The following is an 11,426-nucleotide window of genomic DNA, read 5'->3' as shown; positions in this document are numbered from 1 at the left end:
AAAAAAAAACTTTCCCTCGTTATATGTGTTTGTGTTGTGATATGTACCTATAATACACACACACACACATAGAAAGAAAGAAAGATATATTAAAATCTTCTAAGGCCGAGAGAGAGAGAGAGAGAGAGAGAGAGAGAATGGTAGACATAGGTTGACACATGCGTGATATTCGCAATATTTGAGAATACGAAATTGCCCTAAGAATATTATAAAACCATTCGTTTTGCAAAATAAATATACAAAAAAATTAATTATTTTAAAAATGAATAAATTTAATTCATTAAAAAAAGAACAATCATTCATTAACAGATTATAAAAATGTGATTCGTATTAACTCTCCGTTATCACTAGTGTCAAATAAAAAAGGGGAGAGTTTATGAAATTTTATTTAATTTAATTAATTAACTTATTTATTTTTAAAATATGAATATTTTTATATTTATTATAGAAATATGATTAGTTTGAAGTCCCATTTTTAATGTGAAATAAAATATCCATAAATTTTGGGAGAAGAAAAAGTAAAGAATTAATGAACCTTTATTTTATTTTATTTATTTATTAAAAATAAACCAAATACTTTTACATTTATTATAATAATTTATTATCCTAGGAAACTAAAAAGGAGGGAGTTCATGTACTATCTCTTCTTCTTTTTTGATTAAACGAATACTTGACCATGCATTCGTATGGGAACCCCCACGAATGAGAAAAATGTCATATTCTCATTCGTGGGGGTTCCCATTCGAATGTAAACGAATACGCATACGAATGCATGGTCAAGTATTCGTTTAATCCAAAAAAATAAAAAATAAAAAGAGTACAAGAACTCCCTCCTTTTTTAGTTTCCTAGGATAAAAAAATGGACTTGACAATAAAAAGAGACATTAAAAGAAGGACTATAAAAAGGGACATTAAAAGAGGGACTATAAAAAGGTACATTAAAAGAGGGACTTGAAAGTAGACACTAATAAATTTATATAATAAATATAAAAGTATTCGTTTTATTTTTTAATAAATAAATAAAACTAAATAAAAGGTCATTAATTCCTCACTTTTTATTCTCTCAAAATTTATGGATATTTTTATTTTGACATTAAAATTTGAACTTCACACTAGTTATATTTCTATAATAAATAAACAAATATTCGTTTTTTAAAACAAATTAATTAATTAAGATAAAGGTTCATAAACTTCCCCATTTTTTATACTAATCATATGTTTATAATCTATTAATGAATGATTGTTCTTTTTTTAGTGAATTAAATTAATTGAAATTAATTAATTAATTAATTAATATTTTATATTTTTATTTTATAAAACGAATGGTTTTATAATATTCTTGGGGCCATTTTGTATTCTCGAATATTGAGAATATCACACATGGAGAATTTGGCGAATATCATGCATGTGTCAATCTATGATGGTAGATAATAATGTCAATGATATCTGCTCCTCAATGTCAAGGGTTATCTTCCATCCTCCATGTGATTCTAATGCAACATATTAGCCTAGATTATATGTCATTGTCAAAAATAATAAAATGCATGTCCAATGTATTAAAATATATGTTGGAAAAGTTGCACATGTATAGATTATAAGTGAAGCGACCATGTTTCCCATGAGGGATTAATATTAAACTTGAGTGGTGTGTGAGAGTTTATAATTATCAATGACTAATGGGTTGTAATTATCATAATTGGAATCTCTTCCAGACAAAAATAGGTTTATATATCCTATAAAATAATTGGACAATAATATATAAATGGCACAATGTGAGAGCCTATGTATTCAATTGGGATGCTTGTATAGGCAATCCAACAGTGATAACGACCTTTTTCCCTGGTTTACCTAAGCAATGGGAGTCCTTTCTCCCCGCTATTGACAAAAGTATGGGAGGGCAATGCCTGGAAAAACCTCTAGCAGAAAGAATAAGTGAAACACCGAAGATCAAACTAATTGTCTCGGATGTAAAGACCCTACTGCACTCGATGTTGCTTAGTAGTAAACAAATGCCTGACCATGTACAAACAATGGAGTATACGAGACTCCTAGGGCAATGCTTTGCATGTAGACATATGGGGCATAGGGCTAACTATCGGCAACGGTTCGGTTTGAACAAAACCGAACCGCGAAACTGTGGTTTAACGGCTTAACGGTTTCAACTGTTCGGTTTGGTTCAGTTCGGTTTTGGTTTGGTTTCAACAGTAAAAAACCGTGGTTTAACGGTTTCTATTTTAGGATTTTTTAAATGGTTTTTAAAAAAATTCTAAAAAATTTTTAAATTTGTTTTTAAACAATCTTTTCATTTTTACACCTTATTCTCACATTTTAGGAACATCTTAAAAATTTTAAATTTTCTAAATAATGAAATATTATAAATTTTAAAAAATTAAAAATTTTACATATGTTGAAAACCGAAACCAACCACGAAACCTTGGTTTTTACGGTTTGAAAAATGTTTAATGGTTCCGTTTAACGATTTCAAAGTTTGGTTCGGTTTGGTTCAGGTTTCAAAAAAATTTAATGGTTAGGTTTGAACCCTCTCAAACCAAACCAAACCAAACCAAACCGTTGCCAATTGTGACATAGGGCCTAAGAATGCCCGAGAGGTAAAGGGAACATGCATCATCGAAATGGGAAGCAAGGATGGAAAAGCATAACAAGTCTAATGCAATAGAATAATTAACGAATAAACCATTCAAGGAGTATGAATGTAGATGGATGGAAATATAACAACAATAAAGGCAAACAAAAATTATGGTCGGACAAGAATGGCTCCCACTTAGCAACAAATATGCACTCTTAACCTTAGAGGACATTGAAAACAAAACCAATGAAAGGGAAGCAAGAATGAAGGCAAATTATGAGTGCAACTATGTCACTGGAAACTATTAATGATATGCAGAAACTACAACAGGAAGACAACTTGGTAGTGGATAATATGGACCAGATGCGTCATGAAAGTATGGATGAGGTAGGAGAATTAAATGTAGGAAAGTTCGGAAGCCCCTTGAAAGAGCAAGCTAAGACAATTGTGGCAACCCAATATATTAAGGGGACATCAAAAATGAAAAGGCATATGTGTGCTAGAAAAGAGGAGGGGAAGGGAATGGAGAAAAATAAAGGTATACCTAAATGGCCAAGAGTGAACTGGAATCTTCAATACAAAGCGACCCCTCTTTCGAATACTGGACAACAGATGAAACTGAAACTGACAGGCAAAAAGTGGTTCAAGGAAATGTGAGGAAGTGAGATGAAGAAGGACAACATGTGTAGAATCAATATATCTGGTAAATGTATTGATGAAGGACGGATCGTTGGATTGTCCTATATTTTGGCCATTGGAAATAAGGAACCACAGAGCAGAGAAGAAGCACTTGGATGTTTGGAACAACAAATGGTTGTGCATGTAGACTCATCATATGGTATTGTAATAGGTGTGAAAATGAAAAGACAATGGAAAGATGCCATGATCTGGGGTTCGGGCAAGACGAATGAGCAAGGTATATGCTACATAAATGTGAAATTTCTGAAGCTTCCAAAAATGATCACGAAATTCATGCTATACCTCCTTGAAATGCTGACATAGTTGGAAGAGGAAAATCTCCAAGATAGGATATTAGCTACCATAGTGGAAGCTGAAAATGCACTGGTCGGGTCATAGAAGATGCAAGTTATATGAATCTTAGCTTGGTTCAACGCTAGTCTTAAGCCTCATAGCTATTTTGTACTTACTCTTCACATAATATATCATTTGTTATCATCATCCTCTCTCTCTCTCTCTCGTGAGTCTTACGCAGTCCATCCTCGTAGTACTAATAGTACTTCCCTTCTCTAGTACTAATTCTCTCTCTATTTTAGTACTATTCTTGACAGTTTGAACCAAATTTTCCCTCTAGTCTTCTTTTCGGTTTCCCTCATCCTCTTACCCCTTTTTCCAATACTATGGCTATTGTTAGCGCCCAAGAATATCAATCCGTTTTTTCCGAGCTACATTGTCTAAAAGAAAAATTTGTTGCATTGGAACAAGAAAACCAACGATTGTTAGGGGATCTTCAACAAATTGCTTTAGAAAAATAGCAAATGCAGCAATAACATGGGAGTTAGTGTTATGCGTACAACAACTCGAAGCAACCATCATAGCGTTACAACAACAAGGATCAAGTCCCCAAGGACTTTATAAAGAGCCCAAGATTGGTCTTCTTGTGAAATTCGATTGAACGCGCTCACAATTCCGAGGATTCCTTAATCAGGTATGCTTAGTCATGCAAATGCATCCTTCCTGATACCCCATTGATGCATCCCGAGTAGGCCTAATAGGCATGTTGCTTAGCAGCTCAAGCTTGGCATGGTTCGCTCTGCTTTTGGAAAAACAATCTGCCTTGCTTAATAACTTTGAAGACTTTATTAGCGAGTTTAAAGCCTGCTTTGGAGATATCGACAACATCAGGACGACGATCAACAAAATCCGACGATTGCGTCAAGGCGGTCATCCAGCCTCTACCTACGCGACAGATTTTCGTCTACTCGCCTCAAATATCCCCTAGGATGATCAAGCACTAATGGAGTAGTTCCACTACGGCCTGCAAAACGACGTCAAAGATTTACTTTTAACCTTTCCCGAAGAACCAAAATCTCTTACAGAGGCAATCAATCGAGCGGTCCGATGTGACAACCGCCTTTTCGAACGACGTTCAGAACATCAATTTCAAATGCCACGGACTAGGCCAAAGCCCACATACGCCTCAGTCGCAGCTAAACCGGTTGCACAAGATGTATCTCAAGAAAATACTCTGACGCCAATGGAGATCAACGCCATGCGTCAACGTGGCCCGTTATTGGAAGAAGAAAAGCAACGACGACGTGCAAATCGATTATGTCTTTATTGCGGTGGACCAGGGCATATTGTCATCAACTGTCCCCATAGGCCAAGAAGACATGTAAATCAAATCGTAGCCTGTACTAAACCCAAGTCAATTCCCTTAGGAGTGTTTGATAGTATTAATAGTACTGATAGCCAAAGTATCTCAAACAAATATGAAATCCTTAGTCAATTAGAGGAAGAGTTAAACGACTAAATCCAACCAAAATAGGAGTCGTTTGGTTGGACAACCCTAGATCTATGCAGCCCATTAGTGGTTCCATTCCCTCTAAGCAAGTTAGCAATGTGTTCTTAGCCCAAGTCATGATTAGTACTAAAAGTTAAACGACTAAATCCAACCAAAATAGGAGTCGTTTGGTTGGACAGCCCTAGATCTATGCAGCCCATTAGTGGTTCCATTCCCTCTAAGCAAGTTAGCAATGTGTTCTTAGCCCAAGTCATGATTAGTACTAAAAGTTAAACGACTAAATCCAACCAAAATAGGAGTCGTTTGGTTGGACAGCCCTAGATCTATGCAGCCCATTAGTGGTTCCATTCCCTCTAAGCAAGTTAGCAATGTGTTCTTAGCCCAAGTCATGATTAGTACTAAAAGTACCCCTCCAGTACATGTCTTAGCACTTTTAGATTCCGGAGCCAATTCCTGTTTCATGGATCGGAATTTTGCCCAAGCTTCTCAGATATCCTTAAGAAAACTTCCTTGGCCCACATCTGTAGTAGTCATTGATGGTCGTCCCATTGCTTCTAGGAATATCGTACAAGAGTCAGAACCCATTCAGGTTGTCCTTGATAGCTTTGTGTGTGTGGTATCATTTAATATAATTAGTAGTCCAGAGCATCCCATTGTCCTGGGATTACCTTGGTTTGAAGTACATAATCCAAACATAGATTGGAGAAAAAGAGAAGTCTGGAACCCTAAACCCCGAGAATCTACTCATTGAGTTTCGACCATTTCGCTCAAGGACGCAAGGAGTCAATGTTTCTATTTGCAATATCAGTACATCCTTCCAGCACTATTAAAAAGGAATCCTTAGTTCAACTTCCTGCGAAATATCATCCTTATGTTGATGTATTTAACAAGGTCAGAGCTGGTACTCTTCCTCATCATCGTCCCTATGATTGTCCCATCGATTTACAGCCAAGAACGGAGCCACCGTGGGGACCGATTTACAACTTATCACCAACCAAGTTGGAAGTCCTTCGAGCCTACATAGAAGAGAATTTGGCAAGTGGGTTTATTCGTCATTTGAAATCTCCAACCGGTGCACCCATTTTCTTTGTAAAAAAGAAAGATGGATCCCTTTGTCTCATTGTTGATTATTGCGGCTTGTATAAGGTCACCATTTGGAATAGGTATACACTTCCCCTTATATCAAATCTATTAGAACGAGTAAATGGTGCCAAGTTTTTTACAAAAATCGACTTATGAGGAACATATAACCTCATGCGGATCCGACCGAGAGGCGAATGGAAGACCGCTTTTCGCACCTGATATGGGCACTTCGAGTATACCGTTATGCCATTCGGTCTAACCAATGCGCCCACAGTCTTCCAGCACATGGCAAATGATATATTCAGAGATCTCTTGGATATCTGTTTGATCATCTACCTGGATGATCTATTGATTTATTCGAAGACCCAGGAAGAGCATGATTCTCATGTACTATTAGTACTAAAACGACTCTGAGAGCATGGTCTTTATGCCAAACTAGAAAAATGTAGCTTTGACTACAAGCAAGTGGAATTTCTAGGCTACGCCATCTCCTCAATAGGATTCAACTAAAGTCCAAACTGTGCTAGAGTGGCAAACTCCACGTTCGTTACGAGATCTCCATGGATTCAACTAAAGTCCAAACTGTGCTAGAGCGGCAAACTCCACGTTCGTTACGAGATGTGCAATGTTTCTTAGGCTTTGCTAACTTCTACCGCAAGTTTATACAAGATTACTTGAAGATTATTTTACCTCTCACACAACTTACCAAGAAGGGACAATCATTTCTTTGGTCCAACGAAGCAGACATGACTTTTATGCATCTTAAGAAAGCCTTTACATCACCTCCTATTCTAGCTCATGTGGATACAAACAAACCATTCATCATGGAGGCCGACGCATCGGATTTCGCCCTCGGTAGCATCTTTCACAACAAGGAGATAAAGAAAAGTTACATCATGTGGCTTTCCACTCATCTTTGTCATGTTCAACACACACTTAGATCGTCATCAGCTTCCCTCCTCTTTTGCCATCAGAGATCGAGTATGGCTCTTACGTCGTCACATCAAGACAACTCGATCGTGCGACAAATTGGATTATCGACGACTCGGTCCTTTCCGTATTACCGACAAGATTAATGATGTCACGTTCCATCTTGATCTTCCTCCGCACCTTCAAATACATCTGGTCTTCCATAGTTCTCTTCACGAACCTTTATCATGCCAACACTATTCCCGATCGTGTTACACCACCACCGCCCCCGCTTGAGTTGGACACCGGCCCGTAGTATGAAGTTGTTGTTGTCCTCGACTCTAAGTTTGTTCGCAACAAACTTTATTATTTGGTCGATTGGCTCGGCTATAGTCCAAGCGAATGTACTTGGGAACCCGTCGAGCATGTCGCCAATGCTCAAGATCTTCTTGTTGATTTCCACTGAAAGTATCCGGACAAACCCGATCCACAATCAACTCCGACTTGTGACACTTGTCGTCTTAAGGGGGGGATAGTGTCATGATATGGCAAGACTCGAACCCATAACCTTATGTTATATGGGTCGAGCTCTTGACCATTACATTATCTATTGTAATATGTAGGATATTATTTTCATTTAAGTTTTACTATAGAAAATTATTGTATATTCCAGATTTCTCTAGAACATTTTAGAAGCTTCAGGACTATTCCTGAGAACACTATAAAAAGAGGCACAAGGCATTATTTCGAACCAAATTGGTTCAATGCCAATCTTAAGCCTCATAGCTATTTTGTACTTACTCTTCACATAATATATCATCTGTTATCATCATCCTCTCTCTCTCTCTCTCTCTCTCTCTCTCTCTCTCTCTCTCTCTCTCTCTCTCTCGCGCGCGCGCGCGCCTTCGCTATCTCTCTCTCGTGAGTCTTACATAGTCCGTCCTCTTAGTACTAATAGTACTTCCCTTCTCTAATACTAATTCTCTCTCTGTTTTAGTATTATTCCTGATAGTTGGAATGCACCTAACTTTGGCCTTAGAAGACGTTAATATCTCTCTCTCTCTCTCTCTCTCTCTCTCTCTCTCTCTCTCTCTCTCTCTCTCTCTCTCTCTCTCTCTCTCTCTCGCGCGCGCGCGTGCGCGCCTTCGCTATCTCTCTCTCGTGAGTCTTACGTAGTCCGTCCTCTTAGTACTAATAGTACTTCCCTTCTCTAATACTAATTCTCTCTCTGTTTTAGTACTATTCCTAATAGTTGGAATGCACCTAACTTTCAAATGCAAAAAGAAAAATCTCTTCTATACTCTAGAGTAGGAGGAAGCGTGCATGGGAGGACGATGTCCAGGCTAGATAGATGGTATTTGGACCCTCGGCTCATGGATAGGAAAGGTAGATGCATTATTTGTCCTAGAACAATATTCTCAGAACATGCACCAGTTTTGTTGCACATACCAGAAAACAAATTATGCAAGCCACAAAATGTGAAGGTGAGCAAGGAATTGGTTATGGATACTAAATGGACTGATGATGTACGGAAAATATGGTCTAATATCAAATGGAGGTACCTTGATCCTGCTCATAGGCTGGCTGGGAAACTTGAGGAATGTGCATGTTTGTTTCGGAAGAAAGTGATTGAAATTAGAAAAGAGATAAGGGAGAAAATGTAGAGAATGCAATGGACACTCGCTTCTATGCAATGACTAAGAGAATTATACCCACATAATGTATGGATTGAGACCCAACTAGATGAGGCCAAAAGCAAATTAGAGATGTACCAGAAACTAAGGAATACCTATGCCTATCGAAGTAAGGTAGCAAGCTGGATGAGGGTAGGAGACTGGGTTACTAAAGGTTTTTTTGAAGTTGTCAAATGCAGAGGATCCGGGACTCAACCTTCATGTTTAAAAAAGATAGATGGCACAATGACCACATGCAAGGAGGAAATGCTTGAAATAGGCACAAGCTATTATACTCAACTACTTAATGTATGCAAAGAGGAACAGATTGATCATGCTACCTTTAGAAATATAATAAATAGGATACCTAGGAAAGTTCCTGCTCAGATGATGGACCGACTAAATACCCCTATAGGTATGCAAGAATTGTGGGATGCTATTGGGAATATGAACAAACAAAGTTGTGCAGGAATTGACAAACTTCCTATATACTTTTACATCAAGTATTGGGATCTAATTAAGGATGACATGCTAGAAGGGATGCAATACATTATGGCAGAAGAATTAATGCCCACAACAATATGTAGGGGAATGATTTATTTAATACCCAAGGAGGGAAAAGAGCTGACAATGCTCGATAATTAGTGACCATTGACGATCCTCACCAATGCTTAATAGGTAATGGCCAAAGTTGTAAGTAAGAGATTGAAAACAATACTCGGGGACATTATACATACAACGCAAACTAGCTTCTTGGAAAACAAGAGCATTGTTGACAATGTGATAACTTTTTGGGAATACTCAGCATGGGCAGAGGAGCAAGAACTGGATTTGATAGTAATGTTACTCGACTTCGAAAAAGCATATGGTAGGATCTCTAGGGAATTCTTAGAAGCAGTGATGGCAGCCCTAGGCTTTGAACAACAATGGATCCTTGGAATGGGTGCCTTTTACAGAGGTGCATACAACTAGGTTTTAATGGTTGGAAGTATGGGGAAGAGCTTTTAAGATGCTACATTCGGTACGCCAAGGATGCCCATTGGCCCCGTACTTATACCTCATTGTAGCAGAAGCTTTGCATTACCAAATTGTTGATAGATCTTGGCAAATAAAAGGCCTTACCTTGTCTGATGATGTAGGGATAGTGCTTGATACAACATATGTTGATGACACAATGACCTATGTCAAGGGTGATGAAAACAACTTGGGCAGATTGCAAAGTGCAATTGATGAGTTCTGTAGGGGATCGGAGGCTAAAATAAATTGGAATAAATCAATGGGCATTTGGACCAGTAATAAGCTCGTGTTAAATGGGGCCCCTGTCCCCAATTTCAGATGGTTAAGGAGAGGAGAAGCTACTAGATACTTGGGCTTCAAATTTGGTATGGACATTGATCGGGTAGAACACTACAATCTACTAGTGGACAAAATAAAAGTGAAGCTAATATGGTGGAATGAAAGAAAATTATCCTTTGCGGGCAAGATTGTGATTGCAAATCAAATTCTAATGTCCACTATATGGTATACTGTTGCATGGTGGATAATCGTGCCCAAGTCGATGAAATTGATAAAAAGGATTATTAAAAATTTCTTATGGGGGGGCATGGAGGAAAAATAGACCACTGCAAGGGTTGCTTGGACCACACTTATAAAAGGAAAAAGTGAAGGCAAGGTGGGATTGATAGATCCCGTGGTGCAAACGAAGGCCTTGCTAGGAAAACTAGTGGTCAGGAGCTTACAACCACCTGAGGCACCTTGGAAAATTCTATGGAGACGTAGATGGAATATGTGGTTGTTGAGACAAGGGGGAAGCTGGCCAAGCAACCCCTTTTGGGGCTTTGTGCCTGCAATGCAACCCAAATACTAGGGAAGTATGCAGAGTCTATGTGTTGTTGGAATTATGAAAGCATGGCAAGAAATCAGAAAGGGGATCCACATGTAGGTGGAGAAATGATGCATATGCCAGGATGCACATGCCAATTGTATGGAACCCATTGATTAGAGATGTGGATGGGCTGATGATAGGACAAAAAACAGGTTTCAAATGGGCCAACTTAATCAATGTCCAAGGGAATGCATTAGTGGAGTGGAAGCGGTTTCTGTCCAATGAGGTGGGCACTCAAAAGGCTAGAACATGGAGAATAAGCAGGGGTAAAGGCATGCTCAAGAGAATTACAGATGCCATTGCATGCTACAAGCATGCCTTGGAAGAGGAAGAAATAAGTACCTTTGAAATTGAGTGGACAGGACTTATAGATGTTGAGCATTGTTTAATTGGCATTAAGGGAATGAAAGCATAATCGAATGAGGCATGCTACTACAAAATAGAGCACGGAATGGCAAGAGGCGAGCAACCAGCCTATCAAAGTGAAAGGCCGATTAGGCTGATAGCAAAAAATGGAAAGGATATTATTGTTGACCCTAAGCCTAGGGAGTGTTGGCCAATAGAAGGGCATTCAGATCAGCTATCATGGGACCCAACAATGTATTTCTAGAGAACTCATGAACAAATTGAGGGGGCAAAGCTGGTTCAATTTTTCAGGTACAACACGAAAATTGGGAGGCAAATTATCCTAGAACAAGAACACGACAAAATTACAACACATAAATTTTGGATTTAGGAGGGCAATGAGATTGTTCCACAAGCCGACATTCTTTTGTGGAATCACGTTGAAGACTTCTTGAGAATCTA

The sequence above is a fragment of the Azolla caroliniana genome, unplaced genomic scaffold (genome assembly GCF_043228905.1).
Source record: "Azolla caroliniana isolate FFs.n. ecotype wild unplaced genomic scaffold, voAzoCaro1.0.p SCAF_16, whole genome shotgun sequence".
Lineage (NCBI taxonomy): Eukaryota > Viridiplantae > Streptophyta > Polypodiopsida > Salviniales > Salviniaceae > Azolla > Azolla caroliniana.
Note: the sequence above shows the minus strand (reverse complement) of the source record.